At 44.6% G+C, this 20,368-nt stretch overlaps 1 long non-coding RNA gene across 1 annotated transcript in view; it reads left to right on the top strand.

The window, feature by feature from the left end:
- Nucleotides 1-381: 381 nt before the first annotated feature.
- The window catches only part of LOC138747386 (uncharacterized), a 79,926-nt gene continuing 59,939 nt past the window's right edge, over nucleotides 382-20,368 (top strand). Inside the window, exon 1 of the long non-coding RNA XR_011347466.1 lies at nucleotides 382-559. This is a non-coding gene — a long non-coding RNA (uncharacterized lncRNA). The remainder of the gene's footprint in view (nucleotides 560-20,368) is intronic.

The following is a 20,368-nucleotide window of genomic DNA, read 5'->3' as shown; positions in this document are numbered from 1 at the left end:
TTTCCCAGTAATAAAAAAATATCATGTTGTATTCATTCTCCCTTCCCTTTGTTTCCCTCCTCGATCCTCTCTCCTTTTTCACTCTCACTCTCTTTGTTACTTCTCTCTCTCTCTCACTGTCTCCCTCTCCTCTCTCTTTGTCAGTTTCTCTCTTTCCTCTCTCTCTCTCTCTCTCCCACTCTCCTTGTCATTTTCTCTCTTACTCCCTCTCTATCTTATCTCTTTCTCTCTGTCTCCTTCTTGTCTCCCTCCCTCTCTCTCTCTCACACACACACATGCATACTCTCTATCTCTCACTTGCTCTCCTTGTCATTTTCTTTCCCTTCCTTTCTCTCTCTCTCTCACTCTCCCACCCACACCCACAACTGATCTAGCCAACCCTCAGATAAAAACTCACCAGGAGCTGAACCAGCATTCATGGACCATCAGGACAAGCCAATACCCAGCAGGTCTGGCAGCATCCATGGAAAGGGAGAAACAGATTCAATGATTAACATCAGTGACCTTTCATCAGAACGAGAAAGGTGAAAGCTTTCAGCATCAACAATTTTTTTCTCAGGTAAGATGAGAGCTGTCTTAGCAGTAGATAGGAATGGGATTGTCACAGAGCAGGGGTTGGGAAGTTTGAAGGTTCAAGTCTGACACAGGGGTCTGGTTAGGCGATGTGTAATGATGTAAAGACTCTGACCTTCTCGTCTAACGGAGGCAGAGGTGGGTAGATTGTGAGGGGACCCATCCACATGGTAGACACATTCAGAACAACATAAGAAATATGAGTGGGAGTCGGCCATCTGGCCATTTGAATCTGCTCCACCATCCAATAAGGTTATGGTTGATCTGGCCGTGGACTCAGCACCATCTACCCCTAAGTTCCTTTATTCTTCCAATATCTATCTATTTGTCTTAAATACAATTAATAAGGCTGCATTAACTGTTTCACTGGGTAGAGAATTTCACAGATACACTAATATTTGGGAGAAGCAGTTCCTCCTCATCCCTGTCTTAATCTTGAAGCTACATCCCTAAATCTAGTCTCACCTGCCTATGGGAACATCCTCCCGAGATCTATCTTCTGACCATCTGAGCTCCAGGATTTAGGGCAGGACAGGAGTGGGGTCTCCAAGGGTCATAATCAAAGGTAGGTTCAGGGAGTGTGTGTGAGTCTGAGCTGGGTGGTTCTGGCTGTGATTTGGCATGATTTATTTACGACTTCCATATTTATTACCATCCTGAAATATGCTACATATAGTGAGATTTCCCACAAAACAAGCGTAATCTCATCTATAATACAGCGTCTCAATGGTGCAGCACCTCCCTCAGTACTACAGGGATGTCAGTCTAAGTTGGGTGGAACTTGGACTCACAAATTTGATTCAGATTGTCAGTGGGATGATTAGGTGGAAATCATTATGAGGTCAGGGGTTATATTGGCTGTTATCCAAAACCTCCTCAAGTGTATCTGGCAAGGTGTTTGCTTTACTTGTGTAATGTTGTATGTTGTTCCATATGGCCAGTGCCTGTACTAATGATATACTAGCTGTGTTCTGGCACAATTTTAAATGTCAGAATAGTGGGAAATGTTCTGTCTTCCATGCAAATATTATATGTTCATCCATATAACTCATTCCAAAAAAAGGGAAGTAGAGAAAAACAACTTTCCCTTGGTTTAAACCACACAGACAATTTTCAATGTCCTGAGGGGGTATTTAATATTTATGCGATTTGCAAAGCTCATTCGACAAGCAAATGTCAACCTGCTTCCATTTCTATTCTAAGTGATATTAATCAACTGGATGCACAAGCTAAATAAAGATCAATTTGCGGAGCAGGGTCGTTACAGACACCAGCTGTGTTCATGTCCTGTCTCCAGTGAGAGACCCAGTGGTCTATCTGCCGCAGACAGTTCTACTTTCTAACCCTTTGATCTCACAAAAGCCTTTAAAGCTATCCACAGTGGGGCATTTTCCTCCTCAAATTTGGCAACCTCAAAAAATTCGTCACCATCTTCAGCCTACACTATCCAACCTGGAACCTGAGTGGCATATCATATTAGGGTCATAGAGTCATACAGGCCCTTCAGCCCAACTTGCCCATGCCAACCAAAATGTCCTACCCACACTAGTTCCACATCCCTCTAAACCCATCCTATCCTTGTATCTTTCCAATATTTTCTTAAACAATGCAATAGTCTGTCTCATCCACCTCCTCCAGCAGCCACTCCATACACCCACCACCCTGTGTGTAAAAAAAGTTACCCCTCACGTTCCCATTAAATCTCTTGTCCCCTTACCTTAAACCCATATCCTCTGGTTACCGATTCCCCTACTGTAGTCAAAAGGCTGCATTTGGCTAATCCTGTGGTTCTCCACATTTTTTCCCACTCACATACCACCTTGGCACAGGACGCTTCCTGTCATGATTTTGAACACCTCTGTTTCCATTCCTCATCCATTCCACTGGGTGACCTAACTCCAGTAAGATGGTAACACCAGAGGAACAGTACGTTTTCCAAGCTGGCAGAAGGTTCAGAAGCTTGAAGTCCAGTACCTCTAGGTTCAAGGACATTTCTTCTTCTTGAGCCTGACCATATGACCACCAAAGATCTGGCTGAACTATTGACAACACATTTTTTGAACAACTGGCCAACTGTGAATATTTATTATTTTCTTTCCCTTCCTTTTATATTTATCATCCTTTTTTCTCCTTGTGGCATCTTAATTTTATTTAAATTTTATGTATCTGGGAATCTCCAGCAAATAAGGATTTCATTGCCTTTGTACATTGCGCTTAAGTCGTTAACCAAGTCTCATTCATTCCTTCAATTTCAGGGGACAACCCCCTCCCCTCCCTGATCCAGTTCTTTTGATCCACAGTTTCCATCTGACCTTTACCAGTTTCTATTTTCTCAGATTATTCCAGTACTTGCTTTTCTCTCCTTCCCCCCCCACCCCCACCCCCACCCCCACCCTCACCCCCACCCCCACCCTCACTCAACTCAATGGTTCAAGGTTAAAAGTTTAAAATCAGATTTATTGTCAGATTACATACATGACATCAAATGCAACCGTGAGATTCTTTTTCCCTGCGTGCCAGACAGAATTGTCTCTCGCCATGTGTCTCCCCTCTCCATCTCTCCCACTTCCATTTGTCCACTATCCTAGAAGCTTTTGGCCCCAGCTCTCTGCCCCCTCCTTTTTATGTTAGCCATTTCCCCTTCCACGTGGGTCTTGAAAAACCAATCAGATGGCATCAATAGCAACTTTTCTGATTTCTGGTAGCTTCCTTTCCCCTTTCTCTTTTTCATATTCCCCCTACTTTATCTCTTTTTTTTTACCCTCTCCAGCCCTCCTTACCCGCCTGTCTCTTCTACCTTCCTTCCAGCATTTCCCCACCCCCTTCCCTTCCTCCCTCCCATCAGAGCGCATCTTTCTTAGCCCTTTTCCCCTTTCCACAATCACCTCTCAGCACCTTTTTTTGCTTCCCCCCTCCCCCCTCCTACCAGCCTGTGCTCCTCCACCTCCACCCCCACCCTTCTATTTGGGTGTCTGCCCTCTTTTTGATCTTGAGGACTAAGAGTTTTCTGCCCGAATCATCAGCGGACTTTTGATTTCCTCACATGCTGCCTGGCCCCCAGAGTTTCTCCAGTACTTTGTGTGTTGATCCAATGTTCCAGCATCTGCAGACTACAGGTTAATTCTTTCTAAATTTAACTTTATTTTCAGCACATTTCGAAGCCAGAAATTTAACCCTGTGCTGTCCAATTAACACCCGACAACCCCTGTACATTTTGGAGAGTGGTAGGAAACCGGACCACCCAAGGAAAACTCACAAAGACATGGAAGAGCATACTAACTCCTTACCAACAGTGCTGGATTCAAACCCATTGGCCTTGTAATTGCGTTGTGCTAACTGCTACACTAACCGTTTACCTCTCAATCCAAAATGTTGGCTGTCCATTTCTCCGCATCGATGCTACCTCACCTGCCAAATCCCCCCAACTTCTCTCTGACCAAGGCTCCAGCGTCGACAATTGCTCGGCTGTCCTGAGGATAGGAAAATTCTTCTCAGGAAGTGCAGTCACTGTTGCCCCTTCCTGACAAGTGAGGAGATGTTGGGTGTCCAGGATCGGTCACTGGTTTAAGTAAACTCCAAGGAACTTGGTTCTCTCCACTCCCTACTACAGAGTTGTTGATTTGTAGTGGAGGGTGGTCGTTCCTGGTCCAACTGAAGTCCATGATCATCTCCTTTGTCTTGTCCACCTTGAGACTCAGATTGTTCTTCTTGCACCATGTTGAAGTAGCATTATTCATTAGCAAACTGATTGCAAAAGGGAAGGCAGAGAGTAAGAAATAAATGTAGTGTGTCAGACTGGCAAAACAAAATGGGAAGTGATGTTCCCCAAAGGTTGGTGCTGGCATCATGGCACAGTACACCCACAGTGCTGGAGGAGCCCAACAGGCCATGCAGTATCCAGGGAAAGCTACGATCCGGCCATCCACCTTTCTTCGGGTAGCCTGATCCTGCTTACACCAGGTGATCCCAGCTGAATTTTATGTTTGCTTGAATCACTGATTGTTAGGCAGGCAATTGAATGAGGTGGTGAGGTGGGTTGGGGAGGTGGGGGCGGGGGGTTGGTGGTGAGAGGTGAAAAGGTTGATATAGGTGGGAGGGGGGAAAAAGAGAAAGGAGCTGAGTGGTGATGGACAGGAGCAGAGGGCTGAGAAAAACATTCTCTGATAGGAGAAAGGAAGGGAAGTGGGGTGGAGAGCTAGGGAAAATCAGAAGGATGAGGGAATGTGAGAGAATGGGGGGGAGGGGTCTAGCAGAAATTGGAGAAATCGATATTGATGCCGTCTGGTTGGAGAATGCCAAGAAGAAATACAAATTGTTCTTTTGAGGTTGAATCTTTTATCATAGAAAAACTAACTAAAGGAGAGTAAGTCAAGGAAAGACACACACACACACACACACACACACACATACATACAAACACACATATACATACTTAAGATAAGAGATTATGTTAATAAGGCAATTACTTGTAAATGTGATAAGGAATTCAGGAGCCCCTGAACTAATCAGGGAGTGTGTGGAATGTAAAACTCCCTCTCACAGTAACCTACTGAAGTGGACAGCATGGATGATTCAAGGAAAATCTCAGTGAGAAAGAAATGGAAGATGGAAGGATATGCTAATGAGAAGAGAAGGTAGGATAAACATTGACATGGACCTGAGACAAGTAGCCTGATCCTGTTACACCAGGTGATTCCAACTGAATTTTATGTTTGAATCACTGATTGTTAGATTCAGGATCAGAATTTATTGTCATGAGTATGTCACAAAATTTGTTGTTTTGCTGCAGTGTTATTGTGTGTTACAGGTGCAAAATTGGTATAAATTACATGTTTAAAAAAATAAATTAGTGCTAAAGAGATGGTAGAAGTGAAGAAGCTGTTTTAGTACCATTAGGTTTTCATCTTCAGGCCCTGGTGCCTCCTTCCTGATGGTAGCGGAGAGAAGAGGGTATGGTCTGGGTGCTGTGGCTCCTTGAGGATAGTGGTTGCCTTCTTGGACACGGCCTCTTGTAGATGTCCTCGATGGAGTGAAGACTGGTGCCCATGATGGCGCTGGCTGAGTTCACAAACCTCTATAGTCTTTTCCTGTCCTGTGCATTGGCACCTCTGTACCAGTCAGTAATGAGTAATACCATCCATTTCTCAGTTCTGTACCAACCATTGTTCAAATACTTAAAAGGCACTTTTGAAAATGTGTTCTTTTACAATATTTGAAAAGAATAATCCACAGTTCTAAAAGTATAATCAATGCACGCTATGAAATGTTTACATGCTTTACTATATTATCTTATACAGACCCCAAACACTGGAAATAGTTATACAGAAAAATAATCCACTGACTTGAAAACCTGCTTTCTGGAGGCATGGGGATTAAGAAAGGAATCCTGGCCATTTCACCAGAATTCCATTGACTTTATAATATTTACCAGAACAAGCATATGTGGACTGCATTAAAATGTAGTGTCAGCTGAGATAGTGTATTTGAACCCAGAATGGAGTTTGAACCTTACGAGTCAGAAACAAAAGTGTTACCAGCTGAAGGAAATTTTCAATGTTTACATGTTTCTAACTTTCTACGTGATCTTGTTCGAAAACATCCTGTATCCATTCTCTTCTGAAATGGGTAAACACATAAATTGAATCACATTTTTGTTCTTTGGGTGATGGGGAGAAAAGATGTAAGATTTTTTAAATGAATTTCTTTCCACACTTCCTCAGGAGGTTGAGGAGGGCAAGGCTACTGGCCCCCATCTTGACAACATTGTGCAGGAGTACAATTAAGAGTGTCCTGTCCAGCTGCCACTAGGACAGTGGCTGCCAGTAGGACAGTAGCTGCAAAGCATCGGACCAGAAGTCAATGCAGAGGATCATCAAAATGGCCGAGAAGATCACTGGGGTCTCCTTTTCCTCTAATGGTGACATTCACTGGGACTGTTGCTTAAATAGGGCTCAGAAATTATTGAGAACCCTTTCCATCCAGCACATGGTACCTTTGACCCACTATCATCAAGAAGGAGGTACAGGAATATCAAAACAGGACTGCCAAGCTGGGAAAAGCTTCTAGCCACAAATTGTGAGATTGATGAGCCTGTATCCAAGTAAATCATTCCTATATATTTATTTTAAATTATATTTTGTGTATATATGTGATTATTGTGTGCTGTGTATTGTCCAACTGCACGAAAACCAACAAGGTCGGGTCAGATACAGCAATGAGCTCTCTGAACCCTTCTCCATTAACAATGGCGTGAAGCAAGGCTGTGTTCTCGCACCAACCCTCTTTTCAATATTCTTCAGCATGATGCTGAACCAAGCCATGAAAGACCTCAGCAATGAAGACGCTGTTTACATCCGGTACCGCACGGATGGCAGTCTCTTCAATCTGAGGCGCCTGCAAGCTCACACCAAGACACAAGAGAAACTTGTCCGTGAACTACTCTTTGCAGACGATGCCGCTTTAGTTGCCCATTCAGAGCCAGCTCTTCAGCGCTTGACGTCCTGTTTTGCGGAAACTGCCAAAATGTTTGGCCTGGAAGTCAGCCTGAAGAAAACGGAGGTCCTCCATCAGCCAGCTCCCTACCATGACTACCAGCCCCCCCACATTTCCATCGGGCACACAAAACTCAAAACGGTCAACCAGTTTACCTATCTCGGCTGCACCATTTCATCAGATGCAAGGATCGACAACGAGATAGACAACAGACTCGCCAAGGCAAATAGCGCCTTTGGAAGACTACACAAAAGAGTCTGGAAAAACAACCAACTGAAAAACCTCACAAAGATAAGCATATACAGAGCTGTTGTCATACCCACACTCCTGTTCGGCTCCGAATCATGGGTCCTCTACCGGCATCACCTACGGCTCCTAGAACGCTTCCACCAGCATTGTCTCCGCTCCATCCTCAACATTCATTGGAGCGACTTCATCCCTAACATCGAAGTACTCGAGATGGCAGAGGCCGACAGCATCGAGTCCACGCTGCTGAAGATCCAGCTGCGCTGGGTGGGTCACGTCTCCAGAATGGAGGACCATCGCCTTCCCAAGATCGTGTTATATGGCGAGCTCTCCACTGGCCACCGTGACAGAGGTGCACCAAAGAAGAGGTACAAGGACTGCCTAAAGAAATCTCTTGGTGCCTGCCACATTGACCATCGCCAGTGGGCTGATATCGCCTCAAACCGTGCATCTTGGCGCCTCACAGTTTGGCGGGCAGCAACCTCCTTTGAAGAAGACCGCAGAGCCCACCTCACTGACAAAAGACAAAGGAGGAAAAACCCAACACCCAACCCCAACCAACCAATTTTCCCTTGCAACCGTGTCTGCCTGTCCCGCATCGGACTTGTCAGCCACAAACGAGCCTGCAGCTGACGTGGACTTTTACCCACTCCATAAATCTTCGTCCACGAAGCCAAGCCAAAGAAAGATGTGCTGTGTATTGTAAAAAAAAGAAAAGTATTGTATGTGTAAGTGTGTTATGTCTGGTTGCGTATCCTTGTGTTTTGCATCGAGAACCGGAGAACACTGTTTCATCGGGTTGTCTTTGTAGTATAAGATGACAATAAACTTGACTTGATTCCTTTGTGAGTAGAAGAATCCTGCAAAACTTGCTGCATGAATACACTGCCTCACTGTCTACCCATTTCCTATTGACAGGTGATTATGGGTGGAAGTCTCTTCTTTGGCTTGGCTTCGCGGACGAAGATTTATGGAGGGGGTAAAAAGTCCACGTCAGCTGCAGGCTCGTTTGTGGCTGACAAGTCCGATGTGGGACAGGCAGACACGGTTGCAGCGGCTGCAGGGGAAAATTGGTTGGTTGGGGTTGGGTGTTGGGTTTTTCCTCCTTTGCGTTTTGTCAGTGAGGTGGGCTCTGCGGTCTTCTTCAAAGGAGGTTGCTGCCCGCCAAACTGTGAGGCGCCAAGATGCACGGTTTGAGGCGATATCAGCCCACTGGCGGTGGTCAATGTGGCAGGCACCAAGAGATTTCTTTAGGCAGTCCTTGTACCTTTTCTTTGGTGCACCTCTGTCACGGTGGCCAGTGGAGAGCTCGCCATATAACACGATCTTGGGAAGGCGATGGTCCTCCATTCTGGAGACGTGACCCACCCAGCGCAGCTGGATCTTCAGCAGCATGGACTCGATGCTGTCGACCTCTGCCATCTCGAGTACTTCGACGTTAGGGATGAAAGCGCTCCAATAGATGTTGAGGATGGAGCGGACAGTACAGACTGATTAAAGGCAGAGTTAGAGAACAAGCATGAGTGAGGTTGCAGTGATGGCTGGGGGAGGGGTCAAAAGGATTGTCTGAAGTGAAAGTCACTGTAATTCAAACATTGATGAGCCTGTTGAGAGAGTGTGGTCACCATCTCTGAAGTGTCTGGAAGAGGTGTAAACAGAAGGAAAAAGATTAAGAAAATAACCCCAAAAATTTAACAAACCCAGTTTAAAATCTGAAGAGGCTGCTCTGAAATCAAAGGTTTTTCTGAGAGATACTTCTCATGATTGGGTGGATCAGGACAGGCTCACAGTGGCCTATGAGTCCAGTTGCCTTGGATTTAAGAAAGACTTGTTTCTCTAAGCACTGCCATGCACTTGTACTTTTGAACTGTAGAGGATGTTGTAAAGTCAGAAAAAGGAGAGTTGTGTTGAGCAAAGTCCCAAGAAACACATTAACCAAGCCAACGATGTGTAAGGGAACATTTTTGGCTCAATCACTTGAACAGATTTCTTCTACTCTTCTCTGGATCTAGTTTCAGAGAAGAAGCAATGGGATAATGTTGAAGATGGATGATTACTTAGATTGTGGGTTGTAGCTGAGGTTAGGCTTAAATGGCAAGCTGAGTGTCTTGTTCAAATAACAAGAAAATACAATCATGTTCCTGGCTCTGGAATTCATCAGGTAACTCTGCATGTCTTAATGTATCTGATGGTCTCAACTCTTGCCCATGTGGAAAGGGTTGCTTAGAAGACTACATTTTAAATTTGGGCAGCATGGTTAGTGTAATGGTTAGCACAACACTGTTACAGCGCCATCGATTGGACCAGGGTTCGAACCCTGCGCTGTCTGTAAAAACAGTATTTTCCCCGGGGGTTCCGGTTTCCTCCCACCCTTCATTATGTACTAGGGGTTGTAGGTTAATTGGGTGTAAATTGGGCTGCATGGGCTCATTGGCCGAAATGGCCTGTTACTGTGGTGTATGTCTAATTTTTTTAAATTACTAGCTAATGTACAATTAGGTTCTCAGGGTATTGTATTTCAATGCAAAAAAAAACAAGCTGGTGGAAGAACTCAGTGGGGCAAGCAGTTATCTGTGGAAGGAAAGGGAAGGTCATTTTGTCTAAACTCCTTAACTGGGTTGGTGAAATTGTGAAAATCACAAGCTCCATAACCTCCATAAGAGAAGGAAATTGCAAAAACATTCATATGACGAAACATTTCTCTGAAAGCAACTCGACAAAAATTCGTGAGTTTTGAGAAGTCTGAAAATTAGGTGTCTCAAAATACTTCATAATTACTTCTGAATATCAATTTAAAGATCCTAAGTTTAGACACAAGATTTATAAGTCTGAACTTTGAAATTGAATTGAATAGCTTCCGTTACAAACTGCTTGTCCCACTCTCTATCATGGTTGCAGTATTGCAAAAACAGACACACTCCTTGACTCTCCTGTCCAATTGGGACTCCTAGAGTCTTCATGGTGACCAGTAGATGGTTTAAAGAATTCGGAGCACTATAAGGTGAAGAGACCAGGAAGATGTGGAAAGTTCAATTCGGGGCAGGTTAGCTGAAGACACAGACACTGAAGGAGGTTAGAGTCCCCAAAAGACCAGTCATATGAATATAAAGATACTGGGGAGTTGTGGGGTTGGAGGATGATACATATATACCTGAAATATTGTTGGAAAGCTACCAAAAGATATGCTGTACACTTTGTGGATCAGTAATGCCCTGGACTTTGTCCTGATGCAATGTTTAACAATATTGCTCAAACTACACCAGCTATGGACAGATGGCAGTTCCACATTCATTCTCCATGTGGAATCTGACAGTGGGAAGTGGAAATTTTACAGGAGTCAGTGGTGTCTCGCAAACCTGCAAGCTCAGCTTTCACCATTCTTGCTCTACAATGTGCAAACATAAGAACATTTGGTTTTGCAACCTGCACTGCAATTCAGCAAAGAGCAGCACAGCGGTGCAGCAAGTCGAGCTAAAACATAAACAGAAACCGCTGCAAATTCACAGCAGGTCCGGCCAAAAATGTGAGAAGAATGACAGAGTTAATATTTCAGGTCAAAGACCCTTCACCAGAACCTGGAGGAAGACAAAAGGAGCTTGTTGGAGTGGAAGGGGAGAAGTCTCTGACAGTTCAAAGCAAGGAGTCCATGGGGATAGGCTGCAAACAGGGCTTTCTGGTTAATGAGTAAGCGTAAATCCAACCTGGGCAGGAAGACAGGTCTGGCCAGTCAGCCTGCGGATGTCCTCCTGTCCTAAAGAAAAAATAAATAAAGATAGGGGCGGGGACCAACAAGCAAATAGAGCCAATACCACCGATGGGGAGCTGACAGAGATTGAGAAATCAGGTTACCTAAAGTTGTAGAATTCATGATTAATTCCAGAAGGCTCCAACATGCCCAGAGAGAAGATGAGGTGCTGTTCCTCAAACTTGTGTTGGGCCTCACTGGGACAAGACAGGAGGCCGCAGACCAATGGTTCAGAGTGGGAGTGGGATGGAGAAATAGAATGCCCTGGAAGCTCAGGGTCACTCTGCAATACAATCCACCCTGTTGGTGATTCTCGGCTAATGAAGCTTCAATGACCTGGGGTTCCTTCCATGTTATTGGTGTGTAGGTTAAATAGATTTGGTAGATTGCCCCTAGAGTCTTAAGAAAGCAGCTTCTATCCTCAAGGACCCCACCATCAGGCCATGCCCTCATCACACCGCCACAATCAGGAAGAAGACCCAGGAACCTGAAGACGAACACCTAGCGGCACAAGGGCAGCTTCTTCCCCTCAGCCATCAGATTCCTGAACGAGAGACACTGCCTCACTTTTTCTTTTCTTTCGCACTCATTTATTTATTTTTAAATAATTTACAACAATGTGATGTTGCCACAAAACAACGAATTTTGTGGCACGTTCATGACAATAAATTCTGATTCTGTATGTAGGTTAGTGGTAGAAGCTCAGGGAGAGTTGATGGGAATGCTGAAGTCAACGTGGAATGAATGTGGGATTAGTATAAATGTGTATTTTATGGTCTCATGAACTCGATGGGCCAAAGAAGCTGACTCAATCACTAATGCCAAATGTGATCTCACCACAACCTCAGCTCCAATTCCAATAACCTTTAACACCAAGAAACTTTCTCCGGCAGCTTCCTCTGCCTTTTGAAGTGTTTCAAAAGCTCAGAATCTTCTGAGAGGAAAAACCTTGTCTCTGCCTTCAATGTGTGATCCCTTATTTTTAAGCAATGGCCCCTTGTTCTTGGTTCTCCTATGCATCCATCCCCGTATCCATCCTGTCAAGACTCATTGGGATCTTATGTTTCACTCAGGTCCTCTTTCACTCTTCTGACCTGTCCAAACTTTCGCATTCATGTTCATGTTCACTGAGGTACAGGGAGAAAATTTCTCAGAAGACAAATTGCCCACTGCAGTATTAATCTAACAAATCTCTGAACTGCTTCAAAGTGTTAAGATCCTTCCTTAAATAAGGACGCTGGTATTTTATACAGTACTGCAGATATGCCTTTTATAACTGAACTGGTTATATCCTCAGAGTGAGGATTCATCCTCATGGAAGGCATATCAAGATGGTGGCGCTGCTGGAGCTGCTGTTCTGCCACTGGTGCGGACCCACAGGGAGTGAGGGAGTGGAGATGCAGCGATCCCATGGAATCCAGCCGCCCAGTTGACTGCCGTTGGCTCTGAGTGGGTTAGAACAGCCTGTTGAGGGAGCCAACGGGGTTTTTTTATTTGAAATCCTGCGACTGGGGGGGTCTGCACCCAAGATGGCGACGCCTATTAATCAGCAGCGCCCACGAGGGGCTGCAGACTCCGGGGAAGTGGAGGACTGGAGCAGGGCACCAGAGGCCGGGAAGACCACCCCTTGTCTGAGAGGGAGAAGCGAAGGGGACGACCCACAAGAATAGTGACCACGGCGGAGGACCAGTGAGAGGGCTCTACTGCTGACGAACCAGTGTGTGCTGGAGACTCGAGGCAAGGAGCCTGTGGGCTGCTGGAGACTGGCTAAAACTGGCTAGAGGGGTACCAGGTATCAGAAGCAAGATGCAAGGAGGTGGTGAGGGTGCTGGAGGGTTCCTGACCGTGTTGGAGGTTTGGATCTGGAGTTCTGGTTGCCAATAGTTTGGACTGTGTGGATACGGGGGCTGTGGAAGCGCTGGAGGCGAATCTACGGACTCTCGATGACTCTGGGGGGGCCCTCTTTTGCTTTTCTCCCTCTGACTGTAAGAGGCGCTTAAGCAATTCCTGCCAGTGGTGAATCTGTCTGTCTTGCAGTAAGGAAAAAGAAATTTCATGTAGTACAACACCGTTTTATTACTAAGATAATAAATTACATCTTGAATCTTGAAACATCATTGTGGAGATCCTGAGAGATACGGTAGAAGCCATGGGTCTATTCTTTTACCCAGAATACCCCAAGATGTGTGCTCCACATACAATACTCAGATCACCCACTGCTAACCTGCAGGCTGTGGCTTGTACGACTTAGATAATAATCTGCTTTAGTCATGATGAACATTAGTCATACAGGTATTCGGCTACCAGCCCCCATCTTGTCAATATTTTACAGGAGTACAATTGAGAGTGTTCTGTCTGACTGTATCATTGTGCGGGACAGTAGCTGCAAAGCATTGGACAGAGGTCAATGCAGATCAAAACAGCCGAGGAGATCACTGGAGTCTCCCTTTCCTCTCTTGATGATATTCACCAGGAGTGTTGTTTAAATGGGGCTCAAAGAATTATTGACAACTCTTTCAATCCAGCCCATAGTATTTTAACCCACTACCATCAGGTACAGGAGCACCAAAATCAGGACAGCCAGGCTGGGAAATAACTCTTCTTGCAGGCTGTGAGATTGATGAACAGTAACTGAGTAAATCATCCCAAATATTTATTTTAAATTATCTGTGTGTGTGCGTGCGCGCGTGTGTGCACGCGTGTATGCGCGAGAGAGAGAGCGTTCGTCGGGTAGTAAACATACAGCCAGATGGTAATAAATTTGAACTTGAACTTGAATTGTGGGGGTTGGGAGAGAGAGGGAGAGAGAGAGAGTTGTTGGGAATGTGGCAGAATAAAATGGAAAAAAGTGAAAATAGTTGCTTTGTGGTCATAGAGGCACAAAGTTATAAGGCACGAAACAGGCCCTTTGAACAGCATGCCCTTGGTGCATGCTGACCTTGCTGGATTGAAAGGTTAGTTTTTGTTCTTCATGATTCTAAACAATTTTAATTATTTTTTACGTGGAGTTTGGTCATCCTGAGACAACAAGGATATGATACATACATTTATTTCCTCTCCTCCCCTTTTCCCATGTTCTTTCCCTTTCTATCTCTCTCTCTAGCTCTCATGTTCTCTCTCTTTTTCTCTCTCCCTCCCTATCCAGCTCTATCTCTCCCCTCTCTATCTCTCTCTCCCCCTCTCTCTTTCCCTCCTCTCTCTCTCCCCCTCTTTCCCCGTCGCACCTACCTTTCCCAGGGCTGCCTTCTGTGCTGTTTGATTAGATTACAGCTCAGTTGAGATGTACCTGTCAAGTTTGACTGCCACTGCCCCACTGCAGCAGTATTGAACCTGTTGGGGAATATATTTTCATTAATTGTCTTTGCATTATACAAGATCTGAGGACTTTAAAACATCTGAGCTGTTTGATGGTACTGGGAATCAATAATTAATTTAGTTACTTCAACCACAGCATGTGTGCTTCATAAGTATTTATTGTTGAGTTAATTTACACTACAGTTTACACACAGTAACACAGTTCATTTGAGAACTATGGGTTCAGGCTCAATCTGGGAATAACTGAATCATTTATATTTGCTGCATTATAGATTTTTGATGGATTTGACAATTGATATGATTTGCTGCAACATAAATGAGTTGTGACCAAGAGAAAACAATTGAACACTGAGCAATTTGTGATTAGTGCAATTTTTCAACTGTGTTTGTTGGTTTGTGACAGGTGGGGAGGGAGTGAAACATTTCCTGGACTCTAAAACTGACATGGAATTGAAGGCCATTACACAAACAATTTGGTTTGCTGACCAGTCAATATCAATAACTAGAATGCCTATTCTTGCACTCAGGATTTTCCGTGATGATCCTGAAACTCTTGGTGAGGTGGAAGGGTGGGGGAGTGGGGAGCGGAGGAGAGCCTGCTACCCGCTGGGGGATGGCAGCACCTCTGGCTATTTTTAACCATTGGGGAGAACTTTTGTCCCTTCTCACCATAAAGGGCTCACACACCGGTATTTATGTAGCTCTGCTATAATCCTCTTCTAACTTGTGTGGAGAGGTAATAAGGTGGTAACAGTAGGGTAGCTGGAATTAGCTTGGTGCAAGAGTGTTAGATAGGGTATGACTCAAGGCAAGGAACCCACACAGGGTGCAGTCTGCTGAAAACTATGGTCATGGGACTCACACCAGGATGCTGACTGCTGGAGATTGGCTGAAGGGGTCCCAGGTATTGGAACCATGATGTGAGAGGGCTTTGAGGGTGATGGAGACTTCCTGATCATGTCAGAGATGTACATCTGGAGCCCGGGTTGCTGATGGATCGAACAGGAGTCTGTGCGGCCACAGAGGCTGTTGGGAGCGCTGGAGGCGAATCCACGGACACTTTTTTTTTCTCTGGCTGTAAGGGACACTGGGTAATTTCTTCTGATAGTGTATCTTTGTCTGCTTTACAGTGGAGAAAAGGAATTTTCGTGTAATATTACATTTTCTTTAATGGAACGGGTTTCATTGGTTTTCAACAGAGCTTTGAGTACAGAAAAGGCCTCTTCTTTCTTACAAGGAAGGAAAATTATTTATTACATGACAATAAAATAATCTTGAGTCTTGAATCTTGAAAATGCATCCAAGACAGGATTTTAAAGCATTACATTGAGACAAACATGCTGGAGAAACTCAGCTGGCCATGCAGCAACATAGGAAGTAAAAGCTAAACAATTTTTCAGGTCTGAGGCCTTCATCAGGAATAAGGAAAAACAGGTAGACCCCTGAATAAAAAGGTAGGGGAGGGAGAGGATGAGAGCAGAGGAGATAGAGGGGGCAGAGGGAGGAGCACAGGGGCCTCCTGATGTGCTTGAAGAACAGCTCAACTCTAGAGTTGACAGTCACTGTCTAGTACCCGCAGTGGAGACTGGCCCAGGATTGACAGCACACTATTAATCACAATTTTGAAGAAATGAGGGTGGAAAGCTAGAGAACAAGGCAGGCAAAATCCAAAGTTTGTTATGGACAAGCCCTGGTATCAACGGGAAACTGTAAGATTGGCTCAGCAGAGAAAGATGCTGGTGTCCCCCATGACTAAAGCATGACTTTTAGTCAGTGGCTGCAATCTCTCGATTAAATGTCTCTGAGGTGAGATATTAAGTCCGTTACTCTTCCCACGAATCTGGCCAGGACTGATGCGTATTTCAGCACTTTGCTGTTTTTAATATTAATACAAGTTTCAAGATTATTTTATTGTCACAAAACAAAATAGAAAGTGTGATATTACATTAAATTTCCTTTAGTCTACCATAAGGCGCCATCATCTACCATTGATTCGCCATCAGCCCAAATTGCCCGGCGCCACTTACAGTCAGAGAAAGAGAAACAAAAGAGAGTTTTCCAGAGTCATTGAGAGTTCATGGATTGTCCTCCAGCCCTCTCACAGCCACACAGCCTTCAGTCCAAACCATCAGCAACTAGAGCTCTAGATCAGGAAGCCCTCAGTGAGATCCTCTCGCATCCTGGTTCCAATACATAGTATCCCTTCAGCCAGTCTCGACTTAGTCTCCAACAGTCCATAGCCTGTTGTATCCCTTGACCTCAGTAGCCAGTGGTATGCCACCTCGAGTCACCAGCAGGCCATCTCCAGTGGGTTCTTCAGCCTCGAGTCCCTCATTAGTCCACCACTGTGGTCACTTTCCCGTGGGTCGTCTCCTCTGCTTTTCCTTCTCAAATGGGGAGTGGGATGGTTTCCCCATATTTTGGTGCCCTACTGATGGATCGGAGCATTGCTGCCTTAAGCTCCCAGTGGTCCATGCTATGTTAGAGCTGAAACAATTTTCTACACCATTTAAGGCCCTCAAATGTTACATTTTCCTGCTTTTGGAGCCACCCCTAAATTAAGTGATCCCAGGACACCACTTCCATTAATCACAAACACAAACTTTTTCACAGGCCCATGAAGTATTAATTATTCTCAGACACCCCACCCAGTTTTGTATCCTTATTTAAATTGTGCAATGTAATTGCTCAAGTAACTGTCAGACAAAAAGACTTACAAAGCCTCAAACAATCCCAGGTTAAAGATCACAAGTTAAGCCCCAGAGGTATTGATGCTGTAAATGATTTCCTTCGGGTTTAATTGGTTCTCAACAGAGCACTGAGTATCGAGAAGGCCTCTTCTCTCTGAGAAGGAAGGAAAATCATTTTAAGTATTCTGCTGCCCGTCTCAGGAACAATTTTACCTCTTCAAACAATGCTCATTATTAGGGGTCTGGCGGAAGAATCTTTCACCACTCCAGCCAGCATCCTTCCAGATAATCAGCATTAAACTCTGAACTCACTTCTCAAAGGAAATCGGCAAAAGGATTTGCCTTAAAGCCAAGCATTTATTTGGTGTCCCTAACAATTCCAGGACATCCCTGCATTCTCTCCAACCTCAAAATATTTCTGAGAAGCAGCGGATTAGTGCACGTATCAGACACAGCAGAGTGGTAAGTGATGAGGTGCTGTGAGCCATGAAACCAATGGTGTCAGACTGAAGGCCACCCGTAACTTGGAGGGGCAACACTTAATATTGCATGTGGGCACTCTCCAACTGGATGGCATTAACGTCAACTTCTCCTGTTTCAGCTGGCCTATTTCTTCCCTTAACCTCTGTCTCATTTCCTGCTGCTCTCCATCCCCTTCCCTCTCCATTCTCATTCCCTTCCGCCTGCTTGCTTGTGTGCCCTCTAGCTCCTGCCTGTGGGACTGTGCTCCACCCCCTGCCCCTACCCCCCACTGTTTTGATCAGTCCCCAGTCCAACATTTTGCTCATACTTTGATGAAGGACTCAAGCCCAGAATGGTGGTTATGTATCTTTATCTTTGCTGAGTTTCTCCTGTTTTTACTTCAGGGCTAAGGTGTGAAGGTGGACCTCCCTGAATGAATCACACCTCGCATCATTCAGAAAATTCCACCGGGCACTTTCTGCTCTGAGTTCCTCTTGACACAGAAATCAAATCATCAGTTCTCATATTGATGATAGTTAATCCACTCTGTCCCACTGGACTAATTCGATTTTAAAGCCACTGTGACCATCAGTGGCACCAAAATAAGTAAACATCATCTACTTCTATCCTTTGGGCACACTGCCCATTGTACTTGCCTCTTTGCTGGCCACCTGTCTTAACCCCAAGCCTATTCCTTCATTGGACCTCAAGCCCCTGATCAACTTGATCACAGACCTCCTCGAACTCCCGAATTTAGCTGATTCAACAGCCTCCACACCACCCCACAACTCCACTCCCCGTTCTGTAATGAATGAATCCTCCCAAACCTCAGGGATTTCTATTCCCAGTGCAATCCTATCTCCATCTAGATGAACCATTACCTCCCCCAAGCCCAACCCCCATCCAACTCATAACCCAGTTTAGCTTCCAAACATCAGACCCCTCTGAATGTGGCCTTGGTTATGTTTTCCGTTCCATACTCTGCAGCACGCTTTTGAATATAGAGTCACACAACATGGAATGTCCTTCCACCCACTGACTTAACATTAATCATTGAGCAACCATATCTGATTAGGTTATTGTCATACACATTATACAATGTACATATGCAACAACATTCTTACTTGCTGCAGATGAACAGTTTATTTGTAAAAAAAAAACCTGGGCACTCTGAATTTTAAAGACAATAAATGCATCAAAAATAAATAGATAATAAATATTCACAGTACTTGCAATAGTGTAGACAGTCCTTTTATTGTGTCGAAGCAGTCCACGATTTGTGTAACAAGAGGACGTTCAAGAGCTCTGATATCTGATGGAAAGAAACTGTTCTTGAACCTAAAGGTACCTTCTGCCCAAAGGAAGCAGTGAGAAGGGGTGGTGACCATGGTAATGTGGGTCCTTTATGATATTGGCTGCCTTCTTGAGGCAGCACCTCAAATACATTTGTTGGATGGGAGGTTGGAGCCTGAGATAATCCTGGCTCTGTTTGTTACCTTCTGCTGCCTTCTGCATTCCTGGGAAGTCGAATTCCCAAACCAGGCTGTATTGCAACCTGTTGATATACTTTCCACTGTGCACCTGTAGACATTCGATGACATGCCAAATCTCCTCAGAAAGTAAAAGCATTGGTGTGCTTTCTGGAAGGACGTGGCATTGCAGCGGACAGAGCAAAGGTACTCTGCAAACAACCACATGTACCCAGTCCCTCTGTGCAAAATTGAAATGGTAGGCCTCTGAGAGGTGCCTTAAAGTCTTGGTGGCATTGAGAGAAAGATTGTTGTTCTGACACAACCCAACCAGATTCTGATCTCCAGTTTGTATTTACACCAGATCTACACCAGTCCCATTTTATTCTCCCCACATTCCCAACAGTTCTTCTTGATTCTCCATTCCAGGGAGAATTTGAATTGGTCACCTAATCCACCTACAGGAGATGCTGAAGAATGGAATGGTGAACCATTGCCAAAATAGTCATCAGTATGGTTTGCATCACACCACAGCGCACCTTTCGAAGCGCGCGCCCCTGCCTGAGCCCTGTGTCTTAGGGATATTGTTTGTGGGATGAATACTGGCCAGGGCAACAAGGTGAATCTCTACTTCATATTCCTTACTGCTACGATTATCTGCTTTCCCCTCCTGTCTTGACAGAAAGGCAGAGGGAAAGGGATACCTTCAACAGTGTGGCACTCCCTCAGCATTGCACTCACGTTCCTTGGGTATGAGCATTCTGAGAGGCAAATGTGACGGATAGTGGACCATCACATCTGGATAATGGAAATCAGAAGGTCATACTTCAAACTTGGCCTCTGTTAAAGTGCATCAGTCATCTTTTATAGGCAGATGTCCAGAAAATCTGCCACCTCTAAAATACTCAAAATAATTTCCAGCTTTATACATGCTTTGGTTAACTGTTCATCAAACTACATTTTAAATTTGCATTCGTCTCCTTTATAATCCACAATTGAAAAAGAGTAATATAAACTTTAAGTAACATAAATAAAAATAGCCTGTGTGTCTACCGATTATATCTTTTCTCTCTCAAGGGTAGAACCATTACGAATGCATCTACTGCATTTATCACAAATGCATGTTCAAAAATAGTCACTTCCACATCTTTGCAGTGACCCAGGCCTTTCAGACTATAATGACTCTGCTGGTCATTATACCCCACCCTCTTCATCTCATTCAACATAACCTTCTAATCTTCTCTCCCTGATGTATTCATCTAGTTGGAGTTTAAATGCATCTCAGCAATTTGCTTTAACTGCTCTGTACAATAATGAGTTCCATGTTCTAACCACAGAACCAATTGCTTTAGCCAGCAACAATCTTGCTTTAATGC

The sequence above is a fragment of the Narcine bancroftii genome, chromosome 12 (genome assembly GCF_036971445.1).
Source record: "Narcine bancroftii isolate sNarBan1 chromosome 12, sNarBan1.hap1, whole genome shotgun sequence".
NCBI lineage: Eukaryota > Metazoa > Chordata > Chondrichthyes > Torpediniformes > Narcinidae > Narcine > Narcine bancroftii.
Note: the sequence above shows the minus strand (reverse complement) of the source record. Positions and strands in the feature narration are given on the sequence as shown.